This window comes from Podarcis raffonei, chromosome 4 (assembly GCF_027172205.1).
Source record: "Podarcis raffonei isolate rPodRaf1 chromosome 4, rPodRaf1.pri, whole genome shotgun sequence".
NCBI lineage: Eukaryota > Metazoa > Chordata > Lepidosauria > Squamata > Lacertidae > Podarcis > Podarcis raffonei.
In genome coordinates, this window is record NC_070605.1 from 53,087,800 (window position 1) to 53,103,723 (window position 15,924).

General features: G+C 43.4%; 1 protein-coding gene and 1 long non-coding RNA gene across 8 annotated transcripts in view; one reads left to right on the plus strand and one right to left on the minus strand.

Annotated features, from left to right (window-relative positions):
- The window catches only part of TIAM1 (TIAM Rac1 associated GEF 1), a 188,219-nt gene extending 174,830 nt beyond the window's left edge, over positions 1-13,389 (minus strand). For 2 of the 7 annotated variants that reach the window (XM_053386581.1, XM_053386580.1), the window contains exon 1: positions 13,124-13,387. The gene's annotated coding sequence lies outside the window, so the exon portion shown is untranslated. Of the gene's footprint in view, positions 1-3,990; positions 4,091-11,789; positions 11,898-13,123 lie in introns of those variants that run through there. The other 5 variants (XM_053386573.1, XM_053386577.1, XM_053386574.1 and 2 more) reach the window with 4 other exon arrangements.
- Positions 2,219-7,820, plus strand: LOC128412962 (uncharacterized). Its single transcript, XR_008330204.1, has 3 exons — positions 2,219-2,262; positions 4,620-4,786; positions 7,576-7,820. It is a non-coding gene; the product is annotated as an uncharacterized LOC128412962 (long non-coding RNA).
- Positions 13,390-15,924: the final 2,535 nt, after the last annotated feature.

A 15,924-nucleotide genomic window follows, 5' to 3' on the forward strand; every position in this document is an offset into this window, starting at 1 on the left:
CTTGCTCCTGCAACCTAGCAGTTCAAAAGCACGTCAAAGTGCAGGTAGATAAATAGGTACAGTTCCGGAGGAAAGGTAAACAGTGTTTCCGTGAGCTGCTCTGGTTCACCAGAAGCAGCTTAGTCATGCTGGCCACATGACACCGCCGCAATCCCAGAGTCGTCTGCGACTGGACCTAATGGTCAGGGGTCCCTTTATCTTTACCTTTTAGTACAGGATATGCATTGCATGTTAATCAGCATTAGCTTTAGCCAGTGTTTCAAAGGAGCTTTGAATGCTGGTTAAAAGCTGGATCACAATTTTATTATTCATTAAGACATTTTTACCTATGGTTAACACAAAAGAAACAATCACGATTCATGTCAACAAGGGAAGAAGGCAGAGAGCACAGGAGCCTGCTTCACATCTCTTACACCAGGCTCTTGTGTTAATAGCATGCAAGTAATAAGTTAGCTATGCCCTCCAGATTATGCATTTTCTTTATGGCCCACATCTACACTCTTGTGTCAGAGTACAGTATCTCTTTAAATTTTCTGCCTCTTTACTGCAGCCAAATCCTCAAGCATCAGAGATTTGCTGCACTCAGTTTTTTTCTGTCTCACAGCAAAACAGGAAAAAGATAAGAACAACCAGAGAGAACATTCAGTTACCAGTTTGTTAACCCAAAAGCTTAGCAGGAGACACTAAAATGAATAAGGTGTGGACAGAGTGAGCAACAACATTCCAAAGAACAGCATTTTAAACAGAAGCAGGGGAGCAAATATACCCAGAAGAAATTAATGTGAGAAGGAAGAAAGATGGAAAGTATACCCCACAACCCAGCAGTCTACCCACAACTGGCTGGTCTGTGTTGCCATAAAAAACACCAGTTTGTACACACACAAAATGCATTTGTTATATCAAAATGCTGTCCTGACCTGCAGCTTAAGAAACTGTAGAGCCACAAGCACATTGCGGACATTTCCCCATTGTTGTCCAAACCTTGATTGACTAGAAACATCATATTCTCCCTAACTGACCAGAGTATAGCCAAAGAGCAGCTCAATTGGCTAAAGTGCCCAAGAATATTAAAAGCAGGCAGGGTGCTACACAGTTACTCATAAAGACTTTCTTCTGTCTGTTAGCCAATAATTTAAAAAGATGTTGTCTATTTCTGTCCATTGCCAGAGTTTCTATACTTCCCTTGCCAGTAAAAGCAATTTGGCTCCATTTGGCCACAGCAGTGTTATTCTCCTGCACAGGTGGGCATGGATTTTTACAACCTGAAAACAAGTCAATGGGCAAGGACATTACTTTTGACAATATGGAAATAAGCATTATTATATTACTGTTTAGTAAATTAAAGTTTCAATCTTAGGCTTGTACTGCTGTTAAATACTGCCTCAGGCTTCTCCCTATCTACCCTCATGGTGTCATATCATAAAACATGCGGCTACAGGCCTGCTAAATGATGTAATGGCAACATTTAATACACAGGGTAATACAGGGGGGATATTTCCTGGCACAATAAGCACATACATATGCCAAGTTTTAATCCTTAGATTTCAGAGGATCTCTGCAGGTAAATCTCTGCACAACTGATGGAAGTTCTTCAAAGTTTTATGAGATCATTCTTGCATTAAAACACCAGTGTTGCAAAAGACTTTTTTTTCAATAATAGGGTAGGATGCATTGAAGAAAACAATGAACAGTCTCTTGCTTGTTCAGTGAAATGCCAATGGAAGACAAACGTCAGAGTGAAGGAAGCCAAAATGGTGCCCTCCAAGTGTTGCTGGATTACCATTTCCATCATCCCTGGTCAATGGTCAAGCTGGCTGGGATGATGGGAGCTAGAGTCCCACAATATCTGAAAGCTCCATGTTAGCTACATGCACTTTGGAATCACTGGTGGATTGCACCAGTGAACCTGGATGGCATTCTATTTTCTGAAGTCTGATTTTCATCCCGGAAGAGAATGAAAATGAATAAATGTCAAAGTACCGTATTTGTTTTATTAAGCAGTTAGACACATAACTGGTGATTCCACAGAACAGGACATGGGCATGTCCTAGAGAGGCCATCTCTGAGCGACAGGATGACACAACCAGGCTGTCACTGACATTCAGCACCACAACTAGCCTGAACACTCCAAGAATAATAAGCTACTGGGTGTTCTGGAAGGGCTTGAACGTCCCAACGTGCAGGTTACTTCTAGGAAAAAAGTGGTGCTGTCACACAGAAGATTACTGGGGAATAACAAGCTGTTAGATGTTACCAGGAAAGGTACTGAAGCCTTGGCATGATGGGCTTGTTCCACAATGGCGGCCTGGTGTAGAGGTGTTCTGGAGAGGGTTGGGAAAGCTAAGCTGTGCAGGGGGATACATAAGTGAGCTGCACCCCAAGATAATTAAGTCCATTTCTTAAATATGATTAATGGATGATTCATATTCAGGTATGGGAATACGGCACAAAGGTCAATCCCATCACTTTATTCAGTTCACCCTGAGCTTTTCCTGCTCTTCTTATGAGCCATGTTCTTTCTATTGACATCTTCTGCACCAACCCACTTATGTAATAATCCCCTGACTAATCAGTTATGAGTAAAAGCCACCCATGAAGAACCTGTTTCGCTGACAACACATGCCAACCAAAAGAGTGTCCCTAAGTGTTGGGTAGCGTGGGAAAATTCAGCTAGCCAGAACCCTCTGTCCACCAAGGAAAGACATTGCCAGCACATCTTGCAACCACCAAGTATGCAATCCAGCCAAATTTAAATGGTTTTGGTTTAAATTTGATTTCAAATGGGAGGCATAGTCATGGCCACAGAGGTTTCCCGTGACCTTTTCAAGACCAGTTTTTGCATGTGCATCTTTTGGGCCAAGAACAAAGATGCAAATTTGCTTTAATGTCTCACATCTGATTAGAAACACTACTATAAACTAATCCTTAAAATAGGTATACCACCCTTCAGAAATGCTTCTCAGTGGTTTACATAAAATTAAACAAAGCAAAAACTAGCCATTGCTCTACTTTTGTTGACCCTCTAGATGAGTTTTATGTATAGAACATTCTTCAGATTCTTTCTCCTTTCTATAATGTATACACTAGAGTCTTAAGAAGTACCACAAATATCCACGTCCTATGTATACAACACCCTATGTATCCACCTTTCTTTATTAGGGAGGTTCATACAGGGTTTTCCTCCATACCTTAAGAGAAACTCATTAAAATGAAAATTGTTACATAGCCTACTGTGCATCCAAAGGAAGACTGGCTGTGCTGAAACAAGAGAAAACAAAATCTCCCAAGGTGCCCTGTTCAGTAATGTAATGCTCCTGTATCGGAGCTTACACTTAAGGAATTATGCCTGGAATTCCCAAGCAACCTTCAGGCTTTATGGAATCACTGCTAATTGCACTAACCTTGGGTTTCTAGTGGAGTGATATATAGCTAACGAAATGGCAGCTGCTTCCCAGATAATAAATAATAATAATTGAAGCAACAACAGCAAGTCATTATTGAGTCTATGTAGACTGCTCGTACCACACACCCATATAAAACAAAGCTTTATAGAATATCTAGTTTTAATTGTGACTCTAAATTATAACTTCAAATACTACAGGCATCTAGAAATATTCATTCCAGTTTAGCAGTGTTTTCAATAGATGGATGACCACATTACATAGATTGTGAAGTAAACCACGAACTTTAAACCACAATCTAGAGAGCAGAGCAACAGTTTTCATGTGTTACGAGTTCTGTGTATAGAAACAGTTATCCTGAGATAATTGAATGCAAATATTTGATTTGGGGAGTACTTCAATAATGTACAGTTAGTATGGAATTAAACACGTGAACAACAAATTTAATGTTCTTTTTCCAAAGTTATTTTATTGGAACAGCCGAAAATTATTTCAAAGACACAACTCAACGGCACATCCCTCTTACATAAATATAGATTTTAGTGGGTGGGGAATAAAGACACAGAACTGTATTATTTTTTATTATTACCTTTGCCTGAAAACCATAAAGGCAAGAGTCAGAAATGTTCTTTCCACTATCTTCCACATTCTCTTTCAACTCTATGTGCGTTCAGTGATGCGTTCTGCAATCTGTTGGTAGTTTTGTTGGCATCCTATGTAAAAAAAATCATGAGCTTTTGTGTCTTGGTTCAGTGTGTTTTGTGATGCTGGCAAGCACCACTTTTGTGATTTTTTACTATCAGAAGCTATGATTTGACAGAAGTTTTCTGGAGACCATGAAAATTCAAGAAAATCTGTTTTGAAGATTTTACCGGCTCTGGATTTAACCTGAACCCCATAAAAAATAAAGAATATGCATGTCTGTCTCTCTGGGGTGACATGGGGGCAGGGGAAGCAGCCAGGAAGGGATGGTGCCCATAGCACTCTATCACAATTCCATATGCCCATATTTACCCACAAGCTCCAAAAGACCGACTACCCCCCCAAATCTAAAAGTGACTAATCTCCTATCTGTACTGTGGAGTGCTATCACACATTGTTTGTCGGAACTGTTGTTGTTTGGGGGTGGAGAAACCCACACAGTTATAACAAAGAGCACAGAGGGGCAACAGACACTTGATGTCTAAGTAGCGATTTTCTGGTCCGTGCATCTTGCAGCTGTTCCAAGAGTAGGTGGAAGCACAAAAGGCGTCATGAAGCTGTTTGTGGGATGAACAGGAGAAAGCAGGAAAATGAGAAAGGAAAGAAGAGCTGAGAGGAGAGTGGGAGGAATGAAAGCAGGGTGTGGGCAGGAAGGAGGAGTTGACGTGATAAAGCATGAAAGGGTAAGCCTTTTAAAAGGGGGAAATGTTGCATACATCCGAAGAGGCTTCAGTAACAGTTGCTATGGAAACCATAACTTTCAATCCTGCAGCTCAAGTTTAGGAGTAGCTCAATATGATTTATGTGCGCTTGAGTGCTATCTTGAGTAGAGAAACTCTAAGAAGAGGAGCAGTGTCCCTGAAGGGATGTTTCTGTGGAAAAATACGCAAACTATCACGCAAACCATTATTTTCATTACCATACAACAAGCAAATAGGCCTCATCTGCACTATACATTTAAAGCAGTACCATGCCACGTTAAATAGTCATGGCTCCCTGAACCCCAAAGAATCATTTTGTTTAAGCCAACATCCTTTTCTTTTTTTAAAAAAAACAAAACCTGGCTCAATTAGACTCTGACCAACAGACTGGGTGCCCTTTCAAATTTCAACAGGGGAGGCCAAAGTGATTGGGGAAAGGGAAAGATTCTCAGCAAGGTAAAGGCCAGATCTTGAACATATTCAAAAAAAACATTCAAGAACCCAGGTCCAACAGTCACCCCTTAATAATAATAAAAAAGCCAAGAAGCAGCAAATGTCCATATACACTTGTCACTGGCAAACACATACTTTATTCTGTAGACTCCTGCTCAAGTCCAAAGAGAGAAGCAGTCAGTGGTTCTTAACACTCATTGGGTTTTAGAGGCAGCAAGCAGTGCTGCCACTTCTGCAGGCCCCTGACTTAAGTTACCAGCCTTCGCCTTAATCTACTTGTGCTGAGCTTCTGGGTGCTTCTGAAACTTAATGAGAGCACAGGAATGTGGTTCTACTCTTCTGCGCAGGTGAGCAGCAAGCTCTTGTATCTTCAGTCGCACAGAACTTTGGAGGCACTCGGAAGCAGCAGAACCAATGTCAGAGGCAAGATCCTGCCCTTCAAACAAGTAGGGGAAGGGGCAAGAGTCAGGAGCAACCACAGATTTTGCTCGATTATCAAGAGCAGTCAAAATATGTGAGTTGGCAAGCAATTAGGTACTCTTGATTTATATGGGGAGCAGAAGAAAAACACATGGAGTATGAAACATTGGAGGGGAAGAAATAGCCTCCCTATTCCCCCTGGCAGTTCTCAGAGAGGGCTCGTTCAAATGCACTCTATGCTCTGGGAAAGCTGTCACAGCCACTCCCAGATTCCAGACCCCACAAATGGATCTGCAAACAAGAAGCTGGTGGATATGTGGCCTTGACATGGACAGGCAACTGATTTGGAGGTGGTTGATCCTTGCCATTTTTATTACAGTAGGGGCAATACATTTCTCCCCCTAAAAATTCATAATATCCCCAAAACATTTTTCCTATAAATACATAATATCCCCAACACTACAATCCTTTGTACATGTCCTTGTATATAAACTGTGGGGGTGGGCATGAATCAGTGCAACCTATTCCCAAGTAAACGAAGATCACACAAATAGTTTTCAGGAACCCATTTAAATATGATTAACCCAGAACATCTCAAAAGGCATTGGAAAGGGGCAATTTATTACTTTATTATAAAACAAAATGCATTGCCAGTCATATCTTATTGTTCAGGGAACTGAAATCCAAAACTCACCACTTGTACAATTTTACAAGTAGGTAACGTAATATATGTGTGTGTGTGCTCATTTGGTAAGAAATGAGGGAAAACCTGAGAAGAGGGATAAAAACAAGACGTTTGGGGTTTTATCATTTGTTTTTTAAATTAAAAAAATATAAATATACTTGCTTTGACTTATAAATTTGGTTGCATATGAACATATAACCTATAACAATAAAATAAAAGTCAAAATAAAGAAGATCTACAATAAATGCAATATATTGTTATAGAAACCAAGGCTACAGTCCTACACAAAAATTAAATGCCACTGTACTTAGTGAAGTTTTCTTTTGAATAAACAAACATAGGATCATAAGATCACTGTCAGAAACTACAAAGTCCTAACACGAAGCTATACCTTTCAGCTTAACATGCCTCCTGTTCTCCCGACCTAAGTTTCTATAGCCACAGCTGGATTACAGAGAGACTTCTTCAAGCCTGCACATGAAGTATCTGTGTGCAAAAGAAATCCCTTATATTCTCTCCCCCCACCAACTGCACTATGCATTGCACATAAAATGCTGATGAACAAAAATAGCACAAGTAAAAATGTGCAGCCTGTATCCAAGGCTTTCCTTGCTCTTCTTCACTCTGCAGCCCTCCAAATCTTCTCCAGAAAACTGGAGGGCACCTCCAGAACAGATCTTGAAGGCAAATGGGGGAGGAGAGGAAAGTGAAGTCTCGAAGTGCACACCCACCTGCACAACACTGGATTTCACCCACATTTTAAAATAGCATGCCCTACATATGTTGAGACTGTTAACAGAGCAACACTCTGTCCAAGGGAGAACAGAAACCAATGTACACAAAAAAAGGTTTAAATCAAAGTTAACCATTCCTCCAAATGAGAAAGATCCTCTTTGAGGAGAGAGCAGTGAGTCACTTGTTCCTTAACAAGCTTTGCAGAAGTACCCAATGTTGTTTACCTATGCTCATATGAATATTGCCATAGCAAAAGATAAATCCTTCGCTTGTGTAACAAACAGCTAAAATGGAGCGAAGTAGAGGAAGGATATGCTCAAAATGAGTGATAAATACAAACACATCCAAATGCCTTGATTGAGCAGGCCTGGCAATTCTCCCATCTGTTTTGCACAGTACAACAGTGGCTGGGGCCCATTGGGACTAGTAAGGCAGAAGGCAGGGAAACTAGTGGTAGGCGGAGTCTTCCTCCCTGCAGAGTTCTACAAGGACAACCCTGAAGCTAAGAAAGAAGAGGAAGCTTACAGGCATTGCCAACTCCTGGGTTGGTTCTCAGTAAGAGGTTAGGCAGCTGGAGGCTGGCTGAGGGCAGAATGAGGTTGGTGGTGGGTCATTATCCCATGTGCCCTAATGGACAAACTGGGGTAACTGTGACACTCAGCCACAGGGCTACTTTCTCATGAAAAAATGTTGGCCTATTGTCAGGGTCAAGTCTTCTCTGAATGCTCAAAGGCACGTGTGGATTTGTGTGTCTCATTTTAATACAGAAAACTGAACTGCATGTGTAAAGCAGTATACAGATTGTCTCCATTCATTAACATCAATTGAAAAATTATTATTAATCTGGGAGTTGGTGGGGCAGTGCCCCATTTGCCGCAATAGAGCAGCCCGCATTAGCACAGTGCAAGTTTTACATGGTTATAATCAAGGAGCAGTGTGCAGGAGGGATTTCCCTGAGGATCATTTCAGCTTCGCCCATGCTGGGGTTCTTAACAGTAAAGATGACAGCAAGTGTCATTCAACCTTCTTGAATCATTTATCTTAGTGCTGAAGTGTTATTGAAAACGTTTCTGCCAGTTTCAAAAACACGGGAAGAAGAGATCTAATCAGAGACTAGGAAGCAGTAGTATGTACACGCAAACGTTAAAGCGGCAAGTGATCCCCTAGCAAAACACCGAAGTGCCAGTCTCCTGTTAGATAAGTACCTGTTTTTCAGCTGGGTTCAATGCCATAATGGTCACATATTGTTTTTAATGACATGGTTACCTTTAACATAAAAACTCCAGACTCTTGCAAGTTTGCGTGAATTTATCCCCAGTGTAATCCTCAGACAAGTTAACAGCTGTGGTTTTACTGTGACCCAAAAGCTCTGTAATCTCCAAGCATCCCTTTAATATATCATTGAGTGTAAGAGCAAGTCAATTTTTGTTTTAATACTAGAACAAAGAAGGTTCCAGAACTGGGTACCACAGTCTGCTGCCAGGTATGCAAGCGTTCTGTTCCCCCCACCCTGTTTAACCTAAGCAAGTCTCTTCCTGCATTACATGCTAAGCAAAAAGCAAGGCTTAATGTGAGTGACTGTTTTATGCTTGAAATATACTGTATATCAGCTATATCAGCTATATTTTCAAACTGAGGGCCGTGTTCCCTTGTGGGAAACCTTCCAGGGGTCACATGACAGTGGGGGTAGAAGGGGAAGATAAGACAGAGCCCTGGATGTGACTCTTTCATTTGTACACTAGGGTACATTCCACCCAGGCTAAAGATTGGTACACACACACACTCATACCTACATATCTCCATCCAAGCAAGCAAATGGCATTATCACAGTTCATGGATTGATCTCAGCCAAGCAAAAGCACTTACGGAGGTCAGCAAGGGGTGTGGCCTGAGATGGTGTGATCTAGGGAGAGTCCTGAGAGCCACACAGGAAGACTTAGAAAGCTGCATTAGCCCCCGGACCTGAAGTTCCCCACCCCTGCTGTATAGTCAAAAGCAAGTCATGCTTCTCCCAGGAAACTACACATACAGGATTGCATCCTAAGCCACAGAACTAATTTTAGTGTTATTTCCACCTAGCACATCTAGGTTCATTACAAAAGGAAATAATGGATTCTGTCAGAGTCAAGCATAGGTCAGCAATAAAAAAAACAAGGTGTAAGTACAGTTAATTATTTATTCAAAGAAACCATAATAGTGCATGACTAGTGAGCACAGCAACTCTTCCCAGTAGGTACTGCTCCAATGAGGCAGTTGCAAGGACTAAAGGTCCCCATCTTCCCACCGCTCTCTAAGGCTCCTCCTCTCGAGGGTATTTCCCACACAGTCACAAACTATGTCTGTGCACAACCAAAAAGAGCTCTGCTCTCTTCATTTCTCTGCATGTTCTAAGAGAAATGGGGGGGGAAGAGAGCTGGTTGCAGCAGGAGGGGGAGACTCCCTGGATTCTTCAACAGCCTGTCTCAACTCTTGCCTCTTGGCCACCCTCCTCTCCAGCCATGAGTCTAAACTGCTCTCTGCCACGCTCTCTGCCACAGTCTCTTTCTGCTCACTAAACCCTGTTACCTCTTCTGTTTCCAACACCTCCTCCTCCCAGTCTGCTCCTTCTTGTTCCTCTGACCACACATCATTGCCCCACCACCAATCCCCTGGCTCTGAGCCTTCTTCTCCTGGGAGTTCCCCAGCTGGTGTATCCCACCATTCCTTTGCATCCAGCAAGTCCATGACAGATTCATGCCTGTGAGCTTTCATATCTCTGGTTATTTAAGTACCTGCTGGTAGCCTCTCTAAACTATGGATTAGTTGGAAGCTACATGTTCATTTTATGAATAAAGCTCAATTCACACGTGCAGAACATGATGTGTCCAACACTTGCTGTTCAACATGGGAATTAATGCCACTGATGAGTACAGTGGAACCTCTACTTACCACCATCATCTGTTCCAGTGGCCCGTCCTTTAGGCGAAACAGGTCACTGGTAGAAGCACCATTGTGCGCATGTGCAGACGGCGACAGCCACTTCTGCACATGCGTAAATGGCAGAAGCTGCTTCTGCGTGTGCGCAAATTGTGGCAAACCTGGTATTTACCATATTTTTCCGTCTATAAGACGCCCCCATGTATAAGATGCCGCCTATTTTGGGGGACTCAGATTTAAGAAAATGGGGGGGAGATGGCCCCGTGTATAAGACACCCCCTAATTTCTGACATTATTTTTTAGGAAAAAAACCTAGTTTTATACACGGAAAAATATGGTACTTCCGAGTTTGCCGTGGTCACGAATTCGATTGGGCCCAAGTAGAGGCGGTCGTAAGTAGAGGTTCTACTGTATTGTGTTGTATGAAGTGTAAGAGGATATGAAAGCCTTACCTTTGGTTTGATCTATAATGGCTCTCTTATATATTAATGCAGTCAAGGAATCATAGTTGCGGTCACTGAACAAGAGACGCATATGTGAGAACTCAATCTCATGTGCTGGAGAAATGGAACACTTCCCTGTTGACTCTTAGTAAAGGCACACACAATACAGAAAGAGGGTATTGTGAACAATAGAACACATGAACCATATCTCTCCCCAACACTGCAGTCCATCTCTTCACCCATTGATTCATACTGATAAAGGAGCACCAGTGAGTTTTCAAACTCAGGTGCACCACAAGAAAAGATTGGTTTCCACTTTATCACCAAGAGTGAAGAAAGTCAGTCTCAACTTCCGGCTTCCCCATCTGAGAAGAGCACACAATCCTCTAGTATCCAATCAAAAACACACTCATCCATGTTGTTCCTTACCTTGAGCCTCTTTACATTAGAAGGCGGTGGGGAGCAGAGAACTCTGTGTATGGAAACATTGCATTCATTCATTTGTATGCTATATCACAGCAGCAAGCTGAAGCTACCAGATAAAGAAACACTAGGATTCCATTCCTACATCTGTTTGAAGGAATGAGGTCTAAAAGATTAGCTTGCTACACTACTCTACAAAGATAGATTTATAGGATACAGATACACAAAGCATCTACTTATGTACTGTAAAAATTTGCAAGACTTGACCACGCTGAACATGTATACAGTACACATACTTCTGAAACCCAATACACTGAACAGGCTGGTACATTTTAATTTTCAATAACAATGCTGTAACATATTTCCCCTGAAGCTTCTTCTTATATATTCATATTTACTAAACACACTATACATATGCATTGCATCATCTGCAACTAATACGTTCCTTAAACAAAGCAAGCTGCACTTGTGGGGGTGCACAATGCAGAACACAGCATGCAGCAGACTTACAAAATGTAAATTACAGCAGAACTACGTTACCTTCTTAAACTACATACCCACTTAAAGACAGACATTAAATTCTGACTTGTTTTTTAGTTTGTCAAGTAATTTGGCATGTCTTAGCAGCACTGAGTATTTCCACAGAGAAGTGTTCTTTCCAAGCAAGAAAGAGAGAAGTTATGTTAATTTTCAAATCCTATTACTTTCCATGGCATCCATCTACAGCTATTTAAAATGCATTCACTGACACAATGTAACTGATCTGACAAGAAAGCTGGAGAGCAATTTAAAAGAAAAAGGGAAAAAAACTCAAGTGAAACTAATTTTCCATGTTGATGGGATTCAGTTGTCACAACAAACAGCTTACAAGTTTTTACATAGCATGCTGCACGATCCTATACATACTTACTCTGAAGTAATTCCCCCTGAATTAAATGGGGCTTATTCCCTGACAAGGATTACAGCCAAAAAACTGAGAACTTTCTAAACCATCCGTGTTTCGGGGTCTTTGTGCAGGCTGTATTTGTGATTTTAAAAAATCCTCATGAAAGCAGGATGAATTATGCAGAGAACCCCAGATATCCAGTGCTGCCCAATCAAACCATCAAAACTCACTACATCCATATTTACATGTGTCCAATCAATGACTGGGAAGAAATCTCTGGAAATTGACTACATAAGCATTGGTTCCTTAGCAATATGTCACCTACATCCGCCTCCTGCCTGAGTTATAAGTATTTGAATCTAAACACTATTCACCAAATATGACCAAGGATGCAGTCTATAAACAAAAGCAACCCTCCCCCCTTCTCCAATGGGACAGGACATCGCAAGCAGCTTGCAGCAGTACTAGCGGTGTGGCAATGTCGCAAAACGAGGGGATCATAACACACAAGCACATCAGTGACTCCACCACACGCTTAAGAGGCACACTCCACATTACACTGGCTAGCTCCTATGGACAGTTTATTGGCTTTGATCTCAAGAGCATTTGAGATGCAAATGAGAGGTTGGGGAAAGGATTACTCTGTGTGTGTTTGTGTGTGTTGGGGGGGGGGCTGTACCAAAATCCCTCTGATCCATCTGTGCCATTATACCCTTTCTGGGAGAACAAACGATTATCTTCCTTTCTTCCTCCTTGCCATTGTGCGAATGTTTTCCTCGCAGCTGCACACACACCGGCCGCATCGCGGCAGAGGCACAGCAGCCAGAGGTTATCCCAAAGCTTTATCCAGCTTCCTAATCCCTGGACGGCGAGAATGTAACATCGGGTCTGAGCGCAGAAGATTACACTCAAGCGGAGAGACAGACAGACAGAGAGACACCCCCTCCCTCCAAGCTGATGTTCACAACAGAGCGATGGCCCCTCGGGTAGCAGAGAGTCGGGGGGCGGAAAGGAGCTTCTACTGCCCGTAGGAACAAGCACTAGCCCGGTGGGCCGTCTCTCTCTCTCGCCCGCTCCCTTCCCGGCCTCCCTCGCACCAAAGCAGTCCCCATTCCGACGACCGCCCGTCCATTCATTGTGCCTGCGAAATGCGCACAGCGCAGGGCTCCAGCCTCGCTCCTACCGGCTCGAGGCACTGGCGAGAAGAGACGGGGACCCCGGCGGGGAAAGGACAAGGAGGCAGGCAGGGAGGGGGCGTCTCTCTCCGCATCTCCATTTCTCCCGCTTCCACAGCAGCCAGCCAGCCAGCCCTCCATTCATTCTATCAGCCCCCTAAGCCAAGCAGGGACGTTACTTACCAGCTCTCGGGGCGCCCCGGCCGAGCGCCGCAGCCCACAGCGGAGGCGGAGGTGAGGCAAGGGAGCAGCGCGCTCGAGAAGGGCAGGCGCTCACGATGGCTCCTTTCCCGCTGCAGTGCCAGTGTCGCCAGTGCCGCCGCCGCCGCCGCTCTCAAGACGAGCCCATTCTGCCAATAGCGGCCGCTGCCATATTGTTACCGCAAGCGCTGCGGAGGGCGGGGCCTGCCGGTTCCTTGGAAACCGAGTTCCATTGGCTGCGCCGCCGGCCAATCTAACCGACGCGGCCAATGAGCTGAGCCGGCGGCGAACAGCGGGGCGTTTGGAGTTAGGAGCACGGCAGGCGTGGACAATAGCAGGCGCACGCGGGGAGCCAAGTGTAGCGGGGGGAGGGGGGAAGGTGGCAGGAGAATAGGCGCCTCCGACCACCGGAGCGGCCGCTGAGGGGGCGCTGGGCGAGAAGCGCGTCGGCTACGTTCCAAAGCCGCGCGCGCACCTCTCTCTCTCGCGCGCGCGCTACCTGCGAAAGCGGCGCTCTTTCTTTCCTTCAGGGCCAGTGACGCTAACCCAGTTGGGCTGCCAATCTGATACGGAGTTGGCCAATCAGGAGAACGACCTGGGTTAAATTAACGCGGGCCGAGGGAAAATGCTACGTGATTGGCTATTGACCGAGGGGGGGGGGGAAGGTGGGTGGCTTATCCCACCCATTTGGGCAGGGGTACAGACGTTTGGTCTGTAACACGTGGATAGGAGGAATGCTCCCACTTCTTTTTTTTACTTTTTTAAGTGGTGGTTGGGTGGGATACTGTTAGCCCCGTTGAACTGGTAGAGCAATAAGCCGCGCAGTTACTGGGAACTTTTTTCATGTAGAAAATACTGTCTGGGTAATTGACCACTGTAACTCCCCCCCCCCCAGGTCCAGTAATTGCTCCCTTCTCTTTTTCATTTCCCTCTATACTGGCTCTTCCATATCCCACAACTGTGTGTTTGCCAATTCAGGAAAGTTTATAATGCACTTGCAATGTACAGCATTTTAGATCCCTCGTTGTAACCAGTTTGAGACTTGTTTTTCTTTGAAGGGGGACTGAGGAAAGTACAAAGTTGCCATTCTTGTAAGTAAATATTATCACCTTGGAAGACTGCAGTGTATGAAAGCTTATACCATAAGAAACATGTTCCAGGCATGCTTACATTCTGGTATGCACAAAGCACTTCAGCTTCAATAACATGCTTCAATACACTTTTACCGTCACAGACTTAACAGGGCCTCTGGAGATTTTTGTAAGTACTTTACTATTTAAGAGTGAAATAAAGAAAGCAAAAACTTGTGTTCAGACAGAATTGAGTAATGTTTATTGAATACTAGTGTAACAAGGCATATTCTTCACAAAACCCAAAATATTTGACATGATACAATGTATCTCTAATATTCAATTTTGTTTTGTTAACTTTATAGTGTTGTGGCACCCACCCTTTGGAATATCCTCCCCTTATTAAACATTAGACAGGTGACATCCCTGTTGTCTTTTTGGTGCCTACTGAAGACCTTCTCTTCCAACAAGACTTTTAAGTGGAGATCTTTTCAGGATTTCATCAAGCTTTCTGTGCTGTTTCCTAAGATGAGTTGCTGATTGTTTCCTGAATGTAAGGATCAGACTACACATTGTGTGCAAATAAAAGTAACCTAACCCAACTGGTCCATTCCTGTATGGAAAAGCAGGTTTGAGAGAGCACGGTGCTTTTCTGTTGCAACAGCCACTCCCCAATACACTGCCTACTTCAACAAGATTCCAGATGACCTGTTTCGTCACACAAATAAGACAGCAGGAGTAGATTCCTGTTCCGCCTGGGATGTCCCCTCCTTGTCCACCTGGCCAGGATCATTATGGCTTGCGAGATGTTGATGTGGCGTGTTGTCTCTTTTCTCCAAAAAAATAAAGTGTATCAATATTAGTTGTAAGCTGCTTAGGAAGGTTTTGTATCCTGAAGGGTGAGATATCAATGATTATAATAAATAATCTTCCCTTGCCACTTCAGCAATCTAAATTGCAACCCCCCCACCCCAAGCTGTTTTTTGAGGAAAGAAAGGGCCTTCAGGGGGTAGTTACACATTTGCTTTGTTCTGCATCATAGAGGCCACTTTAAATTATTCCATGTGGCAGCTGTCCCTATGTGATGAAACATTTATGTACAGCACATTGTTGCATGGGTCTAACAATTTTCTCTGAGCCTTGCAGGCCTTTCCCTTGTTTTCCATTTATACCTTTGCAGCAATGTGGAGAAAATTCAGACCATGTGAAGAACCACTGCACACAAATGGATTCCTATATGGAGGCAGCAGTAAGGTATATAGATTTCAATGGAACTTCCTTCCATGTAAGAGTGCTTAAAATCATATTGTGAGGCAAAATTTGCTTCCTTCTGCTGTTTTTCATTTCTAAATCACTGAACATGATGGGTGATAAGTAACATTCTTACATTTTGTAATGCACAATAATTAACACTAAATCACATATTGTATGGTAAAGGTAAAGGGACCCCTGACCATTAGGTCCAGTCGTGACCGAATCTGGGGTTACGGCACTCATCTCACTTTATTTCGAACTGCTAGGTTGGCAGGAGCAGGGACTGAGCAACGGGAGCTCACCCCATCGCAGGGATTCGAACCACCAACCTTCTGATCGGCAAGTCCTAGGCTCTGTGGTTTAACCCACAGCACCACCCGCGTCCCTATATCATTCCACAATATGGCTTCTCCTACTTGTGCTGTTCTATTCAGCTTTGGGAGCAAGTAACAAAAAATG